At 39.9% G+C, this 20,747-nt stretch overlaps 1 protein-coding gene across 10 annotated transcripts in view; it reads left to right on the forward strand.

The window, feature by feature from the left end:
- The window catches only part of NCOA2 (nuclear receptor coactivator 2), a 304,968-nt gene that overhangs the window by 177,424 nt on the left and 106,797 nt on the right, over window positions 1–20,747 (forward strand). Inside the window, exon 1 of one of the 10 annotated variants that reach the window (XM_023727753.1) lies at window positions 18,825–20,183. The exons of the other annotated variants lie outside the window; for them this stretch is intronic. The gene's annotated coding sequence lies outside the window, so the exon portion shown is untranslated. Of the gene's footprint in view, window positions 1–18,824; window positions 20,184–20,747 lie in introns of those variants that run through there. 10 annotated transcript variants of the gene reach the window in all.

The following is a 20,747-nucleotide window of genomic DNA, read 5'->3' on the forward strand; positions in this document are numbered from 1 at the left end:
GAGGAGATGAGATACATATAGGTAAGAAGACAAGTTGACGACCTGTAGGCTAAGGGGATGCGTTGGAGAGTAACAGCACCTCAGGCTAGAGGCAGGCAGTGTGATGGAGGGAAAGCAAGCAGCCTCTGGAGTCACACTGTTTGGATTCAAATCTTGCTTTTACCACCTGTTGGCTGTGTGTGACTTCAGACACATAGCTTGATTTTTTTTGTGCCACAGGGAATGATAATAATAGTTACTTCATAGAATTATTGTGAGGATCAAATAAGATAATACAAGTATAATACTATAGCATAGTAAATGTTCAGTGATGTTACCTGGCCTGGTGATGTAAAAATGGTGTGATGGGGGTGTCTGACCTACGCTAACTTCATGAGGGGAAGAGAGAATCACCATCACCATGAGTCCAAAGTTGATTCGTATGAAGCAGAGGTCATACATACCTCCTCTCGCCAAATGTTTTACCAGTTCTGACACCAGCCATCCTTTCCATGGCACTCTCTACTTGATTCTATAATTTATTTCCGGACCAGGAACAACTTGAGATACAGTTCCTCATTCAAGACGGCTTGTCAGCTATGCTCACAGGCAGGTCTCTCCCATGCCTTTGGCCTCTCAGCCCTTGGCCCTCGGCCTCTCAGGCCTCTTGGGCCAGGCCTGGCCTCTGCCCTTCTCAGGCAACCGTTACAAAGCTCTTTAGCTCCACTGATAAGTGCCCAGAGGCACCCCACTCTGCCAGTAAGCCTCGACCCAAAGACACTCAGCATTCTCAGCTCTCTCACTCTGGGGGTTGGTGAGCTTAGTTCTGTCAAGTGCCCGGAGGCACCCCACTCTGCCAGCAAGCCTTCTGCGCAATGGCACTCAGCTTTCTCGCTTGTGAGCTGGAAAGCTCACCGCGCTGTTACCTGCCGGTCTCCTGGTTCTGCAGCAGCCATTTCTCTGCTGCTTCTTCTCACTGTCTCTGGTGTTAACAGCTCTCTCTCTCTCTCTCTGTGTCTCCTGGGTCTAGGAGGTTCTCAGCACACGGAACCCGGGTCCAAAGGACATCCTCTACTCTTAGCTCTTCTTTCTTGGTGGTAGCAAGATACCCCCTGTCTGCCTCTAGGATAGCTCATTTTAAGCCTAATGGTATGACAAAACTGACCAATTCTCTCATTAGTGTTCCATATACCTTATTTGCATGGTTCCACCCCCTATAGCAGTGCCATGCACCTTATTTACATTGTTAGCAAGCTATCCAATCCCCGTAGTGGGCCACATGCACCTCATTTGCATAGTCACACATATTCATTTGTTGGTAGTTACAAGACCATGACAAGAAAGGCCATATAACAATGATCCATCGCACTGCAGGTGAAATAGCTTCAGACTCATAGCGGCTTGTAAATTAATTTATTCAATGAGCATTGATTAAGTATTTGTGTGCCAGGCCATTTTAATAAGGCCTAGGATAAAGTAATGAAAAATACTTAGTTTCTGCCCTTCAAGGAGCTTAAAATTTAGTAGGGAAAAAGACGTAACTAATTATGATATACATGGTTAATAACAGAGTTTATATAGGCTATTGGAAGACAGAGGAAGATACTGAATCTTGGGAGGAAGGTAGCCTGGGCTAGGTTTTGAAAGATGGAGGAGTTAGGCAAAAAGGGGAGGATATATGGCTAATTCAGTATAGAACAAGCAAAAGAACTGAGGTGAGAAATAGTATTCAGTAGGTGGATCCAAAAATCATCCAGTGAAAACCACATGGATCACAACAGTCCAGTCCTGCGCTATTGGTTCAATCCCCATCTGATCATGGGGCTGGCACAGGGCCGGGCAGCATTTCATTCCACTGTGTATGGGGTTGCCATGACTCGACAACAGCCAACAACAGCAACAGGTAAGGAATCCTGTGCTGTTTGCATTAGCAGGGCAAACAAAAAAGAGTAGGAAATGAGCATGGAGAATGGCAAAGGCTAGATTATAAGCACCTTATTTGACATTTGAGGGAGTGTAGACTTCCTTTTGGAGGGAGTGTGGTCCACTAAAGAATTGTAAGCAGAGGAATTATCTGGAAGTAAGAAGACAGGGCTACCACATGTCTGTCAGTTTGTTGTACTGTAGTGGCTTGTGTATAGCTGTAATGGTGGAAGCTTTGCCACCGGTATTTCAAATACCAGTAGGGTCGCCTGTGGTTGACAGGTTTCAGCAGAGCTTCCAGACTAAGACAGACTAGGAAGAAGGACCTGGTGATCTACTTCTAAAAAAACTGGCCAGTGAAAACCATATGAATAACGGCAGAACATTGTCTGATATATGCTAGAAGATGAGCCCCTCAGGTTGGAAGGCACTGAAACTGGTAGAGACTCTGAAACTTGCTCTTAAATGTAGAGTAGCTAAAGCAAATGGAAGAAATGAGGAAGTAAAAGCTGAGCAGAAGATTTCAAAGGGCAGCTCAAGAACACAAAGGAAAGTATTATAATGAATTGGCCAAAGACCTGGAACTAGAAAACCAAAAGTGACTAACATACTTGGCATATCTGAAGCTGAAGGAACTGAAGAAAAAATTCAAGTCTCGAGTTGCAATACTGAAGGATTCTATGAGCAAAATAGTGAATGATGCAAGAAGCATCAAAAGAAGATGAAAGGAATACACAGAGTCACTGTACCAAAAAGAGTTGGTCGACGTTCAACCATATCATGAGATAGCGTATGATCAAAAACTGATGGTATTGAAGGAGGAAGTCCAGTCTGCACTGAAGACATTGGTGAAAAACAAGGCTCCAGGAGTTGACGGAATACCAGTTGAGATGTTTCAACAAACGGATGCAACTCTGGAAGCAGTCACTCATTTATGCAAAAAAATTTTGAAGACAGCTACCTTGCCAACTGACTAGAAGAGATCCATATATGTGTCTATTCCAAAGAAAGGTAATCCAACAGAATGCAAAAATTATTGAACGATATCATTAATACCACATGCAAGTAAAATTTTGCCAAAGATCATTCAAAAGCAATTACAGAAGACATCAATAGGGAACTGCCAGAAATTCAAGCCGGATTCCTAAGAGGACATGGCATGAATGATATCATTGCTGATGTCACATGGACCTTGGCAAAAGCAGAGAATACCAGAAAGATGTTTACCTGTGTTTTATTGGCCATACAAAGGCCTTCAGCTGTGTGGATCATAATAAATTATGGGAAACATTGCAAAGAATGGGAATTCCAGAACACTTAATTATGCTCACGAAAACCATGTACATAGACCAAGAGGCAGTCATTAAACAGAACAAAGTGATACTACATGGTTTAAAATCAGAAGAGGTATGTGTCAGGATTGTATCCTTTCACCATACTTATCCAGTCTGTATGCTGAGCAAATAATCCAAGAAGCCAGAATGTATGAGAAAGAGCGCAGCATCAGGATTGGAAGAAGACTCATTTAACAACCTGTGATATGTAGATGACACAACCTTGCTTGCTGAAAGTGAAGAAGACTTGAAGCACTTACTGATGAAGTTCAAAAGACTACAGCCTTCAGTATGGATTACCCCTCATCATAAAGAAAACAAAAATCCTCACAACTGGACTAATAAGCAACATCATGATAATCAGAGAAAAGATTGAAATTGTCAAGGATTTCATTTTACTTGGATCCACAATCAATGCCCATGGAAGCAGCAGTCAAGAAATCAAACAAATAAAGAGAACGATGAAAAGGAAATCACGAAAATGATACCATTTATAATAGCCCCTAAAAAAGTAAAATACTTAGGAATAAATCTAACCAGGGATGTAAAAGACCTATGCAAAGAAAACTACAAAACACTACTGCAAGAAACCCAAAGGGATCTACATAAATGGAAGAACATACCATGCTCATGGATAGGTAGGCTCAACAGAATGAAAATGACAGTTCTACCCAAAGCAACTTACAAGTACAATGCAATCCTGATCCAAATACCAGCAGCATTCTTTAAAGAGATGGAAAAACTAATCATTAACTTTCTATGGAAAGGGAAGAAGCCCCGAATAAGTAAAGTGCTATTTAAGAAGAAGAGTAAAGTAGGAGAACTCACCCTACCTGACCTCAGAACCTACTATACAGCTACGGTAGTCAAAACAGCCTGGTACTGGTACAATGACAGATACCTTGACCAATGGAACAGAATTGAGAACCCAGATGTAAATCCATCCACCTACGCTCACCTGATCTTCAACAAGGGCCCAAAGTCCATCAAATGGGGAAAAGACAGTCTTTTTAACAAAGGGTGCTAGCAAAACTGGATGTCCATCTGCAAAAAAATGAAGCAGGACCCATACCTCACACCATATACAAAAACTAATTCAAAATGGATCAAAGACCTAAATATAAGCCAAAACTATAAAGTTCATAGAAGAAAAAATAGAACCAATGCTAGAGGCCCTAATACATGGCATTAACAGGATACAAACCATAAGCAACAACACACAAACTCCAGAAGATAAGCTAGATAACTGGGATCTTCTAAAAATCAAACACTTACGCTCTTCAAAAGACTTCACCAAAGAGTAAAAAGAGAACCTACAGACTGGGAAAAAATTATTGGACATTACATGTCAGACAAAGGTCTAATGTCTGTAATCTATAAGAAAGTCCAACACCTGTACAACAAAAAGACAAATAATCCAGTTTAAAAATGGGCAAAGACAATGAACAGACACTTCACCAAAGAAGACATTCAAGCAGCCAACAGATACATGAGGAAATGCTCATGATCACTAGCCATTAGAGAAATGCAAATTAAAACCACAGTGAGATTCCATCTCACCCTGGCATTACTGGCACGAATCAAAAACACTGGAAATAACAAATGTTGGAGAGGCTGCGGGGAGATCGGAATTCGTATGCACTGCTGGTGGGAATGCATAATGATGTAACCATTTTGGAAAATGATATGGTGCTTCCTTAGAAAGCTAGAAATAGACATACCATACGATCCAGCAATCCCACTCCTAGGAATATATTCTAGAGAAATAAGAGCCGTCACACGGCAGCGTTGTTCATGGCAGCATTGTTCACAATAGCAAAACGATGGAAACAACCTAGATGCCCATCAACAGATGAATAGATAAACTGTGGTATGTACACACAATGGAGTATTATGCAATGATAAAGAACAATGGTGAATCTGAAGCATCTCATAACATGAATGAAACTAGAGGACATTATGCTGAGTGAAATAAATCAGTCACAAAAGAACAAATATTGTGTGAGACCTCTATTGTAAAAACTCGTGAAAAAGTTCACACACAAAAAGTAACAATCTTTGTTGGTTCCAAGGGATGGGGGACGGTAGATAAGTGGTAACTTTGCTGAACGGTAAGACAGTACACAGTCCTGGGGAAGCCAGCACAGCTTGTACAAGGAAAGGTCATGGAAGCTCCACAGACACATCCAAACTCCCTGGGGGACTGAATTGCTGGGCGGAGGGCTGTGGGGACCATGGTCTTGGAAAACATCTAGCTCAACTGGCCTAACACAGTTTATAAAGACAATGTTCTGCATTCTACCTTGGTGAGTAGCATCTGGGGTCTTAAAAGCCTGTGAGCAGCCATCTAAGGTACTCCACTGGTCTAATCGCTTCAGGGGCAAGGGAATGAAGAGAACAGGATACAAGGAAAAGATTAATCCAAAGGACTAACAAACTACAGCTACCAAGGCCTCCACCAGACTGAGTCCAGTACAGCTAGATGGTGCCCGGCTACCACCACTGACTGCTCTAACCAGGATCACAACAGAGGGTTCTGGACAGAGCTGGAGAAGGATGTAGAACAAAATTCTAACACAAAAAAAAGATCAGATTTATTGGCCTGACAGAGACTGGAGAAACCCCGAGAGTATGGCCCCCAGACACCCTTCTAGCTCAGTGGTGAAGTCACTCTCGAGGTTCACTGTTCTGCCGGGGGTTGGAAAGCACCATAAAACAAAACGAGACTAATGAGGCACAGAAGTCCAGGGGCAAGGACTAGAAGGCAGAAGGGGACGCGAAAGCTGGTGATAGGGAACCCAACGTTGAGTGAGGACAATGTTGCCATGTAGTGGGGTTGCTAACCATTGTCATAGGGCAACATGTATACTAACTGTTTAATGAGAAACTGTTTTGTTCTGTAAACCTTCATCTGAAGTACAACTACAAAAAAAAAGAATTATCTATGTGAGATCAAAATTGACAACAGCAACTCAAAAGATTTGATGGGAAGCTTAGGGGACGGTGAATTGAAGACAGTGATGATGGAATAATTTGGAAAAGGATAGTGAGAATAGCACCATAACTGGAAGAACATAATCGATGTCACTGAATTGTATATGTAGAAAGTTTTGGAATGGTATATCTTTGGCTATGTATATTTTCACCAAAAAAAAAAAAGATCCTCCAAGGTCAAGAAGGGAGAGTGTTGACATGTCATGGGGTTGTTAATCAGTGTCATAAAATGGTATGTGTACTGACTGTTTAATGAGAAACTATTTGTTCTGTAAACCTTCACCTAAAGTACAATAAAAAAAAAAAAAAATTTTAATTAAAGAAAAAAAGAAATCAAACGAGATATTACATAGGGCAGAGATGCCACTTTGAGGACTATGGTGCACCTTATCCAAGCCATAGTATTTTCAATAGCCTTCTATGCATGTGAAAGCTGGACAGTGAATAAGGAAGACTAAAGAAGAATTGATGCCTGTGAATTATGGTGTTGGTGAAAAATATTGCCATATTTTTATGAATATACCATAGACTGCCAGAAGAACGAACAAATGTCTATTGGAAGAAGTACAGTCAGAATGCCCCTTAGAAGCAAGGATGGTGAGACTTCATCTCACGTACTTTGACAGGTTATAAGGAGGGACCAGTCCCTGGAGAAGGACATCATGCTTGGTAAAGTAGAGGGTAAGCAAAACAGAAGACAACCTCAATGAGATGGATTGACACAGTGGCTATAACAACGGGCTCAAGCATAACGACGATCATGAGGATGGCGCAGGACCGGACAGTGTTTTGTTCTGTTGTATATAGGGTCACTCTGAGTCAGAACCAAGTCAACAACACTTAAAAACAACAACAAGAAGGACTGGTGTTGATATAATCCAGTGAGAGATGATGCGTAACTGATCTGGAAGCAATAGTCATTAGCATAGTGATGAAAATATTTAAGAGGCAAAGTCACTTGTTAATGATTTGTTGGGGAGAATGTAAAGAATAAATATGTTTAGTGGATGGATAGTTTTGAAGGTCAGGCAGCCTTGTGGTGGGAAGAAGGAATGGGTGAGCTCAGTTTTGTCAGTGGACACCCTGCAGGCAGCTAGATTTTTTAGTCGGAAGCTTTGGAAGATGAAGGCTAGAAAGAAATATTTGGAAAACCATGGAAATAGGTGATACCACCCAGGGAGAGTATAAATCAGCATTTCTTAATCCTAATTGAACATTAGAATTATTGGAGGGCTATTAAGAAAAATAGTGATGCTAATACCCCACCTTTAGAAACTCTGATTAAATGGGTTTGGACTGGTGCCCTGGTTAGCTGTTGTATTTTTTTAAAAGCCCCCTAGGTGATTTTTAAATGTGCAGCAGTGGTTGAGGACCTTTGGTATACAACACTGGTGCTTAGTATAAATGTTCTTTGTAGGTTAGTGACTTCTTATGAGAATTGTATGCAGTATTTTGTATGTGTGTGCATAAACATTTTGGCGTTGATCAAATTCTCAAAGAGAGTCATAACCGTGAAAAGTGGTGTTAAGAATTGCTGTAGAGGTAATAGTTGTATAATATTGTAAGTATAATCAATGCTGAATTCTATACTTAAAGATAGTTACATTGGAAAATTTTATATGTTTTATCACAGTTTAAAAAGAGAATCACAAAAATCATCTTAGGTGAAGAGAAGGACAACACACAATACAGGGGAAGGCAACACAACTAGACTAAACCAAAATCTAAGAAGTTTCCTGAACATGACCGAACACTTCGAGGGACAGAGTAGCAGGGGCTGGGGTCTGGGGACCATGGTGTCGGGGGACATCTATGTCAATTGGCATAACAAAGTTTATTAAGAAAATGTTCTGCATCCTACTTTGGTGAGTGGCATCTGGGGTCTTAAAAGCTTGGAAGCGGCCATCTAAGATGCATCAATTGGTCCCAGCCGCCTGGAGTAAAGGAGAATGAAGAACACCAAAGACAGAAAGTATTAGCCTGAGAGACAGAAAGGGCCACATAAACCAAATAGTTCATCAGCCTGAGAGCAGAAGAACTACATGGTGCCCGGCTACCACCAATGACCACCCTGACAGGGAACACAACAGAGAGTCCCTAACGGAGCAGGAGAAGAGTTGGGTGCAGAACTCAAATTCTCTTTAAAGAGACCAGACTTAATGGTCTGAGACTAGAGGAACCCTTGAAGCCATGGCCCTCGGACGCTCTGTTAACCCAGAACTAAAACCTTTCCCAAAGCTACTCTTTGAGACAAAGATTAGACTAGACTATAAAATATAAAATAATACTCGTGAAGAGTGTGCTTCTTAGTTCAAGCAGATATATGAGACCAAATGGGTGGCTCCTGTCCAGAGGCAGGATGAGAAGGCAGAAAGGGATAGGAGCTGGTTGGGTGGACACGGGAAACCCAGGGTGGAAAGGGGGAGTGTGCTGTCACATTATAGGGATCGCAACTAGTGTCACATAACAATGTGTGTGTAAATTTTTGTATGAGAAATTAACTTGAGCTGTAAACTTTCACCTAAGCACAATAAAAAAAAAGAGAGAGAGAGAATCACTGGAGAACCCAATTAAAAATTGGGCAAAGGGTTTGAGTAGACATTTCTCCAAAGAATATACTCAATGGCCAAATAAGCACAAGAAAAGATGCTAAGTAAGCATCCTTAGTCATTAGAGATATACAACTACCACTTCATACACACTAGTATGGCTGTAATTTTTTAAAAAAGGAAAATAAGAGTTGGTGAGGATGTGGAGAAATTGGAACTCTTGTCCCTTGCTGATGGGAATATAAAATGGTGAGCTACTTTGGAAAACAGTTTGACAGTTCTTCCAAAAAGTAAAACATAGAGTTATCATATGACTCAGTAATTCCACTCGTAGGTGTATAGCCAAGAGAATTGAAAACATATATCCACACAAAAACTTATACACAAATGTTCATAGCAGCATTATTCACAATAGCTGAAAAGTGGAAACAACCCAGATGTACATCAGTGGATGAATAGATAAAACGTAGTTTATTCATAGAGTGGAATATTATTCAGCCATAAGAAAGTAATGAACTACTGATATGTATTATAATATAGCATGGATGAACCATGAGAACATTTTGCTAAGTGAAAGAAGCCAGACACAAAAAGCCAGGTATTATATGATTCATATTTGAGATACTCAGAATAGGCAAATCCTTAGAGTCAGAAAGTAAATTCATGGTTTCCAGGGGCTTGAGAGAGCAGCATGTGACTGCTTAATTGGTATAGGTCTTCCTTTGGGGGTGATGAAAATGTTCTGAAATTAGATATCGGTGATGGTTGCACAACTCTGTGAATAGACTAAAAATCACTTAACTGCATACTTTAAAAGGGTCAGTTTTGTGTCATGTGAATTATTTGTTTGTAAACTTGGTTTTTTAAAAAAAAGCAGAAGAAGCAACTGTGGAGAGGATAGGCCAAAATGGAGGCCCTCTAACTCTAATGAGGAAGAAGATCCCATAAAAGATGAGAAAAGAATAATTAGATTAAGCAGAGAACCCATGGACTGCTATGTAAGGAAGCCACAGAATAGACAGATTCAAGGAGGAATCACTTGGGGTAGGTGAGCACCCATGACAGACGCAGTGGAAAGGTTCAGTAACAAGGCTAACATGTTGGTTTGGCTTGTGAGTGTCATGGGAGACTAGTGAGGGCAGATTTAATGGAGTGATGGTGGAAAAAATATAATTGTTTTGGATTGAGGAGTGAGGGAAAGGGAATAGGAATAGAACAGATCTGTATTTCCTTGGAACCCTGGTGGCGCAGTGGTTAAGAGCTCAGGCTGCTAACCGAAAGATTGACAGAATCCACCAGCCGCTCCTCGGAAACCCTGTGGTGCGGTTCTGCTCTGTCCTGTACGGTCACGATGAGTCGGAATCGACTCGACGGCAGTGGGTTTGTGTTTCCTTATTTGAATCACAAAATTCAATACATTCTGAAAATGGAAAGGTTTTTGTAACTTACTTAGCAGTAAAACCTGACCTGAATGGATGTGATCTTTGTGTCACACTTGGTGTAAATATTCATACGTTTTACTACAGAAGTATTAATCTGATTACTGAATACTTCCCCAGGACCCTCTGGAGATGTTATGAAATGTAGTATATGCCAAGTGTTATCTTTCTAAAATTAAAATATATATGTATGTATGTATGTATGTATGTGGATTCTAAAACGTATACCTGCAGGTGTTTTGGATCAGCCCTCACTTCTTTGGACAGGTCTGGATGTGAAGGAAAGCTGTGTGATTGGATAGTAGCTAGAGAACCATTCAGATTCAAAGGACATTTTTTTTAAGATGGAAATGACTTGAGTATGCTTTTAGATTAAAGTAGAGAGAGGCTGAAAAGTTGCAAAAGAGAAGCTATTATCGTAGGAGCAAGGTCTCAGTGAGGGTGAGGAGGGGACTAGGTGAAGGGGTGGGTCGGGGTAGAGGGGAGCAGTTAGTGTTTACAGGAGGGGGGATCGTGCATCCTGAGATGCTGGGAGTGATGGTGAAGACAGAGGTGGGTTTGTTTGTAAGTAGGAGGAGGGAAGTTGAGTAAAATCAAATCACATGTCTTGAATTTTCTCTGAGGTAAGAGGCAAGACCATTTACTGATAGTACGTTTATTTTACTTGAAGAGAGTGGTAGAAGCTAGAAATAATCTAAGTAAATAGAAGGAGCTGACCTGAGAACAAGGAAAAGGATTGGCAGGCAGGACTGTACCCTAGACGACTTTAGAGACCTTGAAACGTCTGGGACATTCCTGCGTAGCTCTGTGATCCCCACCCCTACCCCCCAAATCAGTGCCCAGCTCCCTACTTACAGGAATGGAGAATGTGGATTGTTGCACTGATCTTGGGATGGAGTTGTGCAGAAAGAATTTTGGGAGAGGAGAGGTGGGAAAGGGAACCAGGGTGCTGGGAAGGGAGATGGATGCTAGATAGGGAAGGAAAGGAGGTGAGAAAATGGGTCAAAGGACTAGAGTTCCTTATACATTGAAGAACAGTTATTGTGCAGGGAGGACGTTAGAAAGCTCATATGTTAGAAGGTTGTGGGCAAAAAGACATTCAGGTGTTTTCAGAGTTCAGACAACAGTTAATTCTGAGAGATAACAAGGTTCAGGGTCCAATCATAAGAGGCAGTGGCTGAAGTGAAGTGGAGGTGAAATTTGTTGGGGTTGAAATGGACAAGGACCTGTGAGGATAGGTATTAGGATAGCTCATCTATATAGACTTTTAAATCACTCAGGTTGATGAACATATTTGGGATAGAGAGGAAGAACTGATCAGATGCTAAAGTCTATAATAAATGTAGGGGAATAAGTGACAGATTGGTAAATTTCAGACAAGTGAGTAGAGAGAGGATGTTCTATGGCCTGAGTTTCAAAGGAGCAGAGATTTTTACACAAGACCACTGCTCAGTGGAATGATAACCTAGAAGCTGCTTTGAGGCATGAGGAGTGTATGACTCTACCTCCCATCCCTGGAATGTGTGTAATGAGGCAACAATGATGGTCAGGAATGAGCCAGGTTAACAGTTGATGGTTAACAATGAGCGAGGAAGGATTAATATTCTGTTATTGGGTTAAGGATGTAGGGCAGTTTGTTGACTACAGAGTAAGGGCTTCAGAAGGTGCAAGGGAGAGATGTAGGATGGAGCTGAATTGTTATAGGCTGGGTTAGGGGAGAGGCGAAGGAGCCCTGGTGGCACAGTGGTTAAGCTTTCAGCTGCAAACCCAAAGATTGGTGGTTGGAACTCATCAGTGGCTCTGCGTGAGAAACGACCTGGCGATTTGCTCCCCTAGAGATTACAGCCTAGGAAACCCTGTGGGGTAGTTCTGCTCTGTCACACAGGGTTGCTGTGAGTTGGAATGGACTCCACCGCACGCAACAGCAGCAGCAGCAGCAGGGAAAGAAGCCCGGGACAGAAGGAGCATAAAAGTACGGTGGCGTCCAAACGTGGGAGAAGTTTCATCTGCGCTAAAAGCGCCAATACTGGTTACCCTAGAGTGGAAGGATTTTGAGGGCTTTTCATTTTTTAATCGTGTCTTTGTATGTATTCACATGTTCTTAATAATACAAAGATTTCCACTGAAAATGTCACCATTCTGGTTTGGAACCATTTTTCTAGACTACTACTAAGATTTAAAAAAAAAAAAAATTCATCTTGTCCCCAAACATAGTCGCTGTGGTTCGTGTCATCTACCTGTACGATAAGCAGTGCATTTGTTAAAGTCACTGATGATAAAGTAAATGTGACTGTAGAATTTCTCTTTAGTTTATAATAATCCATTAATTAACACAAAGAATGGTTTTTCCAACAGCCTTGACTCTAATTCTTCCATGCCATCCAGCCCAGTAGTTCCAAACGCTGCTTTCTTTTCCAATCAGTGCTAGGCAGGCCTTCAACTGATCACCTGGGCTGTGTGTTGTAAATACAGATTTCTGGGTTCTTCCATAAGGGAGTCTGGTTGAGATTGTCTGGATGGAGCCAGAGAGCCCACATTTGTGAAAATACCTTGCGTGATTCATCAGGAGGTGAGATCAGGAACTACCAACGGTACTGGTACCGACATTTTGCTGTCATCTCCACAATAGTAATATTCTTCTAGCTACCAAAATGAAAATGAAATACCACAAATATTCCTAAAATACTCAATTATAATTAATCAGTTTAAATTATACAACAATGTCATACCCTTTTGAGCTTCAAATTAGCAAAGATTTCAAAAAATACCGTAATACCTAATACTGTTGTGAATTGTAGTCGGATGAGAATTCACATACCCTGCTGGTGTGATTGTAAATTAATGCAGCCTTTTTGGAAAACAGTTTGACAATATACCTCAAAAATGGTCACATCATATCTTTCTAAGACTCTTTTGTAAGTAATTAATCAGAAATGTGGATCAAGGTTTATATGCAGAGTTATTCCTTACAGTGTTATTGATAGTAGTAAAATTGGAAACAGACTAAATGATTTAATTGTAGAAAATTTATTAAATATATTATGGTATATTCATAGAATGACTATCATAGAAATTACATGTATAATAACATTTTTAATGCCATGGAAAATTCTCAGTGGATAACAGTAAGTTATAAAACAGACTACCAAAAAAGAGTAGCTTTAAAATCATCTATAGAGTGTGACCTTCATTGTACACACACATACAATGCATCGTTAAATTCCGGGGTGACATTTTTTAAGAAGTTAATGTTTATTCTCTGAGTGGTAGGAATATGTGCTTTTTGTATTTTATTCTTTAGCATTTGTGTTTTCCAGTTTGTTTACTATGTGCAGGTATTAGTTTTATAACAAAAATTAAAATTTCACTCTAATCTCTTGAGCAGAAATAATAAGGAAAGCCCATTTAGGATGAATGTTTCTAGAGAAGTCATGCTTGCTTGTAATAATCACCAGTGTGTTTTCTGAATACTTGCAAACCGTCCGTTTATCTCTTCCACAGTTTTGCCAGGTGTTCAACATAAGACTTAACAGCTCTTTTGCTGTTCTTCTTGTTTGCTTGTTGTTTTTAAATAGCAGTTTTATTGAGATAAAATTGTCGTAGTATAAAATTCACCCTTTTAAAGTGTATAGTTCAGTGGTTTTTAGTCTGCTCACAAGTTGGGCAATCATCACCACTGTCTGATATCAGAACCTTTTCATCACCCCAAAAGGAAACCCTGTGCCCCTTAACAAACACTCCCCTGCTGCCCGCTGCTCTATCTTCTGTCTCTGCGGATTTGCCTGTTCTGGATGTTTCGTGTATAAATGGACTCATACAATATGTGGCCTTTTGCAGTATCCTATTAGCTAGTCTTCAGCCTCTCCTCCCTGTTCTGCCTGAAATGTCATATATACCACTACCATGCTAATCTTTTCTGGTGGAACTGTGATTTTACCACCTACTGTTTAAAACTTTTCATTGTGTCCATAGTTTATTAAATTAACAGAAACTTCGGATTATGGAACTTGACAGCAACTAACAACAATTATTACTCACCCTAGCATTTAAAGTTTGCTGTGTTCTGACCAGACAAAAAATAGAAAATAAAACCAGTTGCTGCCAAGTTATCTCCAGCTCATGTGCCACAGTAGAACTGTGTCTCATAGGGTTTTCAGTGGCTGATTTTTTTAAGTAGATAGGCAGGCCTTTCTTCTGAAGCTCCTCCGGGTGGACTCGAACCATCAACCTTTCGGTTAGCAGCTCAGCACATTAACTGTTTGTACGACCTAGGGGCTGCAACTCTACCAAGTGAGTACTTAATAAATACCTGGTGAATGAATGAATTGAATGGTTGAAATGTATTTTATCTCACCTCTCCATTTGCTCCTCCATTGGAGAGAAAAACAGTTACTATGAATTAGATTTCTGGTCACTGATGGGGCAAGAAAATTACTCACTAAAGTTTCAGGCAATGGAAATCACAGGGAGGGCTTCTTAAACAGAGTGCGGTCCACCTTCAGAGTTTCTGATTCAGCGGGTCTGGTGGGGCCAGAGAGTGTACATTTCTGACAAGTTCCCAGGTGACACTTTGTGAACCACGGTCCAGGATTGTGCTGGCTTAGGGTGTAGCCAGTACCATAACCAAGGTCTGACAGCAACCTGGGTGGGGGGTGGGGGGGAGACTGGGCCAGGAGGGAAGGATCCAGATGCCCAGGTTCTTAAGTCCTATGGCGGTAATAGCCTTCCAGTCTCATTTCAGCAGCGGTAGGCTAGCTGGGCACTTCTATACCCTGGTCCTGGTGCCCTGAGGGTATCTCACATATCCCCTCCACCACCCATTTCACTTTGGAAAATTCTACCCGTTCTTCAAAGCCCAGCTCAGGTCTTCATGAAACCTCTGCTGAATCTCCCCACAATCAGAAGTAAATCTTTCCGTTATTAGCACTTTGTTTTTTTCATATATATTGTCCTCCATTTTAGTTAATTCCATACTTATTTCTCTCAACTAAGTCTTTCATTTCTTGATACCCAGTTCTGTTTCTTACTTATTGTATTGCAGTGTGTATAGAGCATCATGATTGGCCCTTAGTAGCTACTCAGTAATTATCAGCATAGTTCAATTAAACATCAGAAGGAAATAAATGCAAATAGACTTTTAAATTAAAAGCCTGTGATTTAGGTTATATTTTTAATACCAAAAAGAGACATATTAGTTAGAAACTTTGCCTTACAGAAAACTTAATTTTCCGGGGCCCAAATGTGTTTTTGCCCTAAGTGATAGTCACTGCTCTTTAAAATGAAAAAAAAAAAAGAATATGTTACAATGATTAGACCCCCCCCCTCCAAAACAAAAAGGTAAAATGAAAAGAAAACACCATACTAAAGAAATCGTATGTCTGCGCTTGTGAACACATGCATAATGTGTGGTGGTGTCTCTGAGCGCTAGCTTAGCTTTCTTCACATCATTCTCGCCCAGCGGAGCCAGGGTTCGAAAACAGCTTAATGAATTACCCTTTGGTTTCTGTACCAGACAAAAGGAATACAGTATAGTTAGCTGTCTCTGAGGCGTCAAGCAATTATCTTCGTCTCTTTAAGGTTTCGTTGCATGCTTGTTACCCGGCACTTGTGGCTAAATAAGGGGCACCAGCCTTATAGATCTTTATCCATAGGTGTAGGTTTTGCAAAACAGTCTTTTATTCTCTCAGTGTAAACAGGTTCTGATACTAATTTTAAAAAAAGGTAGGGAACAACACATTCTAAGATAGGAGGAGTTTGTTTTAATCTTTTCAGTGACTATTCTAGACCACTTTTATTTAGTCCATTAAATTATTATTTGTAAAGCACTTTAAGCTCGTTTGGGTTTAAATTCGTATTAACTACCTAAGGGGTAATTAGAAGCTACCATTCTTGAGTCCAGTTATATTTTTAGGTATGCAAAGCACAATAACCCTCCATCTGGGGCTATAAAGAGGAGACAGCCCTCATTACAGCTCACCGGGGCGACTCTGGGCTCTTCATAGAGTCGGCCAGAGCTAGAGAGCGCCCTGGCCTCTGAACCTTGGTCAGAGAATTGGGCTCTGTTGTGCAATAGCAGTAACAGCATATGATTGTACTTCTGCTTACCAATGTTTGTGTGTCCTCAGTTTTAAACTTAAGCTGAAATCGAAATGTCTCAAAACTTACAGTGTGGTTAGTTCTTATGATTAGCAAAATCTAATGTTTGAGAGAGAAAAAAATGGTTGAATTGTTTTGGCTCATATTTTCATGGCCTAGGTAATTTTTATATTCTTTTCAAGTAACTGAATTCTTTTAAATAACTTTCTAGATTCTAGTGATTCTCTGTAAATCATTCCTGTAAGTATGTGCTATTTGCAAATAAAAATACTTAATTTGTCCTATTTTTATAAGATCTAGTTGCTGCCTTTCTTATTTATAATGGCAACCATTGCTTCATAGTAAATACTCTTTAGAATAATCGTAACAATCGGACAAAAAGAAAGTTTGTAGGAATTTGTATAGTGAAAAAATGACTCAGAGGTCCTCCCAAACCAGGTTTTTCCTCCTCATTCGTCACTTCTGTAGACGAGTGATAGAGAACAGAGAAAGGACATAAAAAGATTATTTCAGAAAAATACTTCCCATCTAGGTTTTACTCTAGTCCCATTACCAGTTGCTGTTGAGTTGTTTCTGACTCAGGCTGACCCCATGTGTGTCAGAGTAGAACTACCCTCCATAGGGTCTTCAGTGGCTGATTTTTTGGGAAGTAGTTTGCCAGCACTTTCTTCCAAGGCACCTCTGGGTGGACTTGAACCACCAGCCTCTCAGCAGCCAAATACACCAGTCAGGGACACCTTTACTGTAGTAAAGAAACATAATGTAAACTGCCAAAAAGGACTATAGCTATGTATTTTATTTCTTCTCTAACCACAAGCACTTAATTTGAGTCTTCCTCTTTTTTACTGGGACATTCTTAAAAGTATTGCTACTACTTTGTTTTCTTGTTTGATTGGAGATAAAGAAATCCCAAAAAGACTGCAAGTTAGATGGAGTGGTGAAGGAGAAAAGAAAGAATGAGTGTCTCAAGCCCCATCTCTTACCTCTAGGAACTGGACTGTGGGGCAGTAGTGTCGTCTGCTGGGGGCCCACAGGATGGCTCCTCAGGGTAGTGAGAGTCGAGAGCCAGCGCTGGACACTGTCTTGGGAAAAGGCAGCTAGTCAGGATGGAGGAGAAGGAGGTGTTATTTTAATTTTATGTATCATGAGCAAGGGAACAAGTAGAAGGCAACCTGTAATTCTTCCTAGTGCAATCCTAGAAGCCTTCATATAGGGGACGACATTTGAGCCGAACTTGAAGGGTAAGTAAGAAGAAGAGAAGAAAGAAGGAAGAGCAGTTTTGGTAACCTTTGCCGGAAGGCTCTTGTAATTGAGGTATTTTTCTTGCTCTAAAAGAGTCACATCAGTAGGAGAGAAAACACGCCAAAGTTCATAAAGTTAAGGACACTGGGATCAAGGAACGAGTCCAAAATGACTACAAGTTCCCATCTTTTTCATATAGAAGAAGTTAGGGTAAATTTAGAGAAATACAAGTTTATTATAATATAGTTTTAGTAGTTTTGAAGTTGTTGTAGAAATATTTTTGATTTACAAAAGTAAATAATTTATGCTTTAAATTTCATTGCTAATACTCACCAGGAAAAATGGATTCAAATTTCTCACTTCATTCACTTTAGGAAGTCTTTGTGCCACTTAGTATAGCATAGGTTTACCTCATTTTATGCAATAATTCCTCTGGAAAATATGCATGTAAACAATTTGTAAAGTTATAATTTGCATTCCAGACAGCTGGTTATTTAAAAGATTCCCTGTTTGGTTTGCTTGTTGCTTGTTCTTTTTCCAGCAGCACAGCCAGATTTATTCACTCTTCCCTCCTTCCCTTTCCTGCTCCCCCGCTCCCTCCCTTCTTTCCTTTCCTTCTCTCATATAAAAGTCTGATGTGTTAATGAGAGAAAAATTGGAAAATGTTAAAAACTGACTCACCCGTAGTACCTAGCCAAACACTTCAACTGCTTATATTTTGGTGAATTTTCTGCCAAATTTTTTCCTCTAAATTAATTTTCCTTCTTCAGCTGTTATCACCAGTGTTTTAATTTTTTAATTTAGATTATTTCATAAACAATTTACATGCTATTAATTGCACATATTAATAATAACAATATTTAATATTTATTAAACCCTTACCATGTGGCAGATACCCCTTTACATTTCATACTCTCAACAACCCTGTGAAGTTATGTATTATTATTTCTCTAGTTTTACAGATGAGGAAACCAAGACCCAAAGATGTAAATAACTTGCCCCAGGTCACGTAACCAATATGTAGCGTTCCTGCGATTGACACCAGAGGATAAGCTCTTAGCCACTACAATGTACAACTTTTCATAAATTTTATTTTAATAGTTATAAAGAAATTCTAAAAGAGAGGACGTCCTTGACCACCTGTATTACCCCCCTCCCTCCGTTATGTTCTTTACTAACCTTAACCTTATTATTTTTTTTTTTAATAGCTCTTATCACCGTCTGATGTAGTAAATACTTATTTGTTTTACTATCCCTTCCCTCCCTCCCCACTAGAATATAAGCACTGTGGACAAAGGGACTTAGTCTCTTTTGTTCACTGCTGTATTCCCCAATCCCTGTAACTATGCTTGGCACATAGTAGGTATTCCATAGTTTTTGTTGAATGAGTGAGTGACCTCCGTCCTCAGTTTAGCTTTTGTGTAAATTCTGATTTTCTTAACCAACCTTTGTTGAACCGATAGGCTGGAATAACCGAATGATCTACCTTCCCCCGTGTAAATCACCAGCTGACATTGCTGCCAGGTTGACGGGCATCACCAGTGCACCCCACAGTCCCCCACCAGTGGTGACATCGTGTGCCTCCCAAGAGCCAGCTTCTTGTTTCCAAACTGGTTTATGCCAGTTGTGCTTGTTATTGTAATTACATAATTTAATTAAATATTACATAACTGATTAAATAGGAGTTTGGAAAGACACAGTTGTTTCTTTAAAAACTAAGATGACTGCTTAGAAAAACTCGGTCAAATGGACAAAAAATGCTGCCAGACAGGTGTGGGCAACGTATGTCTAAAACACTGTAAAAAAATAATAAAAGTGTGGAAATATTCTGTACCTAGATTTTTTTTTCTTATCAGTGTCTTAAGTTCAAGCTGTATTTTAAAGAAAGAAAAATTGCAAATAGTAGATTGTGTCTTAATTATAGGTTTGCTTTATGCAAGAAAGACAATATGAAGCAAGAAAGACAATATGAAACTCCAGTGGAGACTAAAATGTGTATTTATATGTTTAAAATTGAAATGATTAAATAGTATGTCTTTTCTCCAATTGCCCTTGATAACTGACTCTTTAAATTAACCAATTACCACTTCTGATTATATAGGAAAAGAAGGCTTTTACTGTTTTGAATGAAACTCGGCATTCTTGGTGTGCCAGAGAAAATTCCTAGCTGGTTTTATTATTTTGTGACTATTTCCTTTCTGCACTAGGATGTGACCTTCAGGAAGACAGGGACTTTTGTTTATTTATTTCACTGCCCTATCTCCAGGGTCTGCAACAGTGCCAGGCACATTAATTATTTGTTGAATGGATGGATGAATGATTACATAAAATACGTTTGTTGAGTTTTTTCAATTATTATTGTGGTAAAAATATATGTATAACAATATTTGCCATTTCAACATTTTTTACACGTACAGTGCACTGACATTAATTACATTCATCATGGTATGCAGCCATCACCGCTGTCCATTTAAAATTGTTTCCATCTCTCTTAACAGAAACTCAGTACCTCCTAAGGAATGACTCTCCCAGCCTGCTATCCCACCAGCCCCTAGTAACCACTACAGGCAGTCCCTGGCTTACCAATGAGATCTGTTCCTAAGTCTGCCTTTAAGTTGAATTTTTAGGTAAGCCAGAACAGGTACATATGGTTCTTATTTAGCATCAGTTACTCACATGTTTGTCTTAGTATATAGTATAGATTTTACCTTTCTATGCATGTAAAACATTTAAGAAACACTCCCAAACCACGCTCATGAGCATCACAGAGTAGTGCATGCATTCGTTATTGTGAACCATTGCATTGAACTCAAATCTTTAGTATAACAGGCTTTATGGCAGTCCGTTCTTAAGTTTGAGTTGTCCATAAGTCAGACATTTGTAAGCCGGGGACTGCCTGTAATAAACCTTGGTCTCTGTTCCTTTGCCTGTTCGAGGTATTTCACGTAAGTGAGATCGTACAGTATTTGTCCTTTTATGACTGACTTATTTCATCCACGTCATAGTATGTATCAGAACTTCGTTTCTTTTTGTGACTGAGTAATATTCCATTGTATGGATACACCACATTTTGTTTATCCGTCCATTTGTTGGTGGACACTTGGGTTGTTTCCATCTTTTGGCTCTTGTGAGTAGTGCTGCTGTGAACACTGGTGTACGAGCCTCTGTTTGCATTCCTGCTTTCAGTCCTT

This window comes from Trichechus manatus, unplaced genomic scaffold (genome assembly GCF_000243295.1).
Source record: "Trichechus manatus latirostris isolate Lorelei unplaced genomic scaffold, TriManLat1.0 scaffold00018, whole genome shotgun sequence".
NCBI classification, from domain to species: Eukaryota; Metazoa; Chordata; class Mammalia; order Sirenia; family Trichechidae; genus Trichechus; species Trichechus manatus.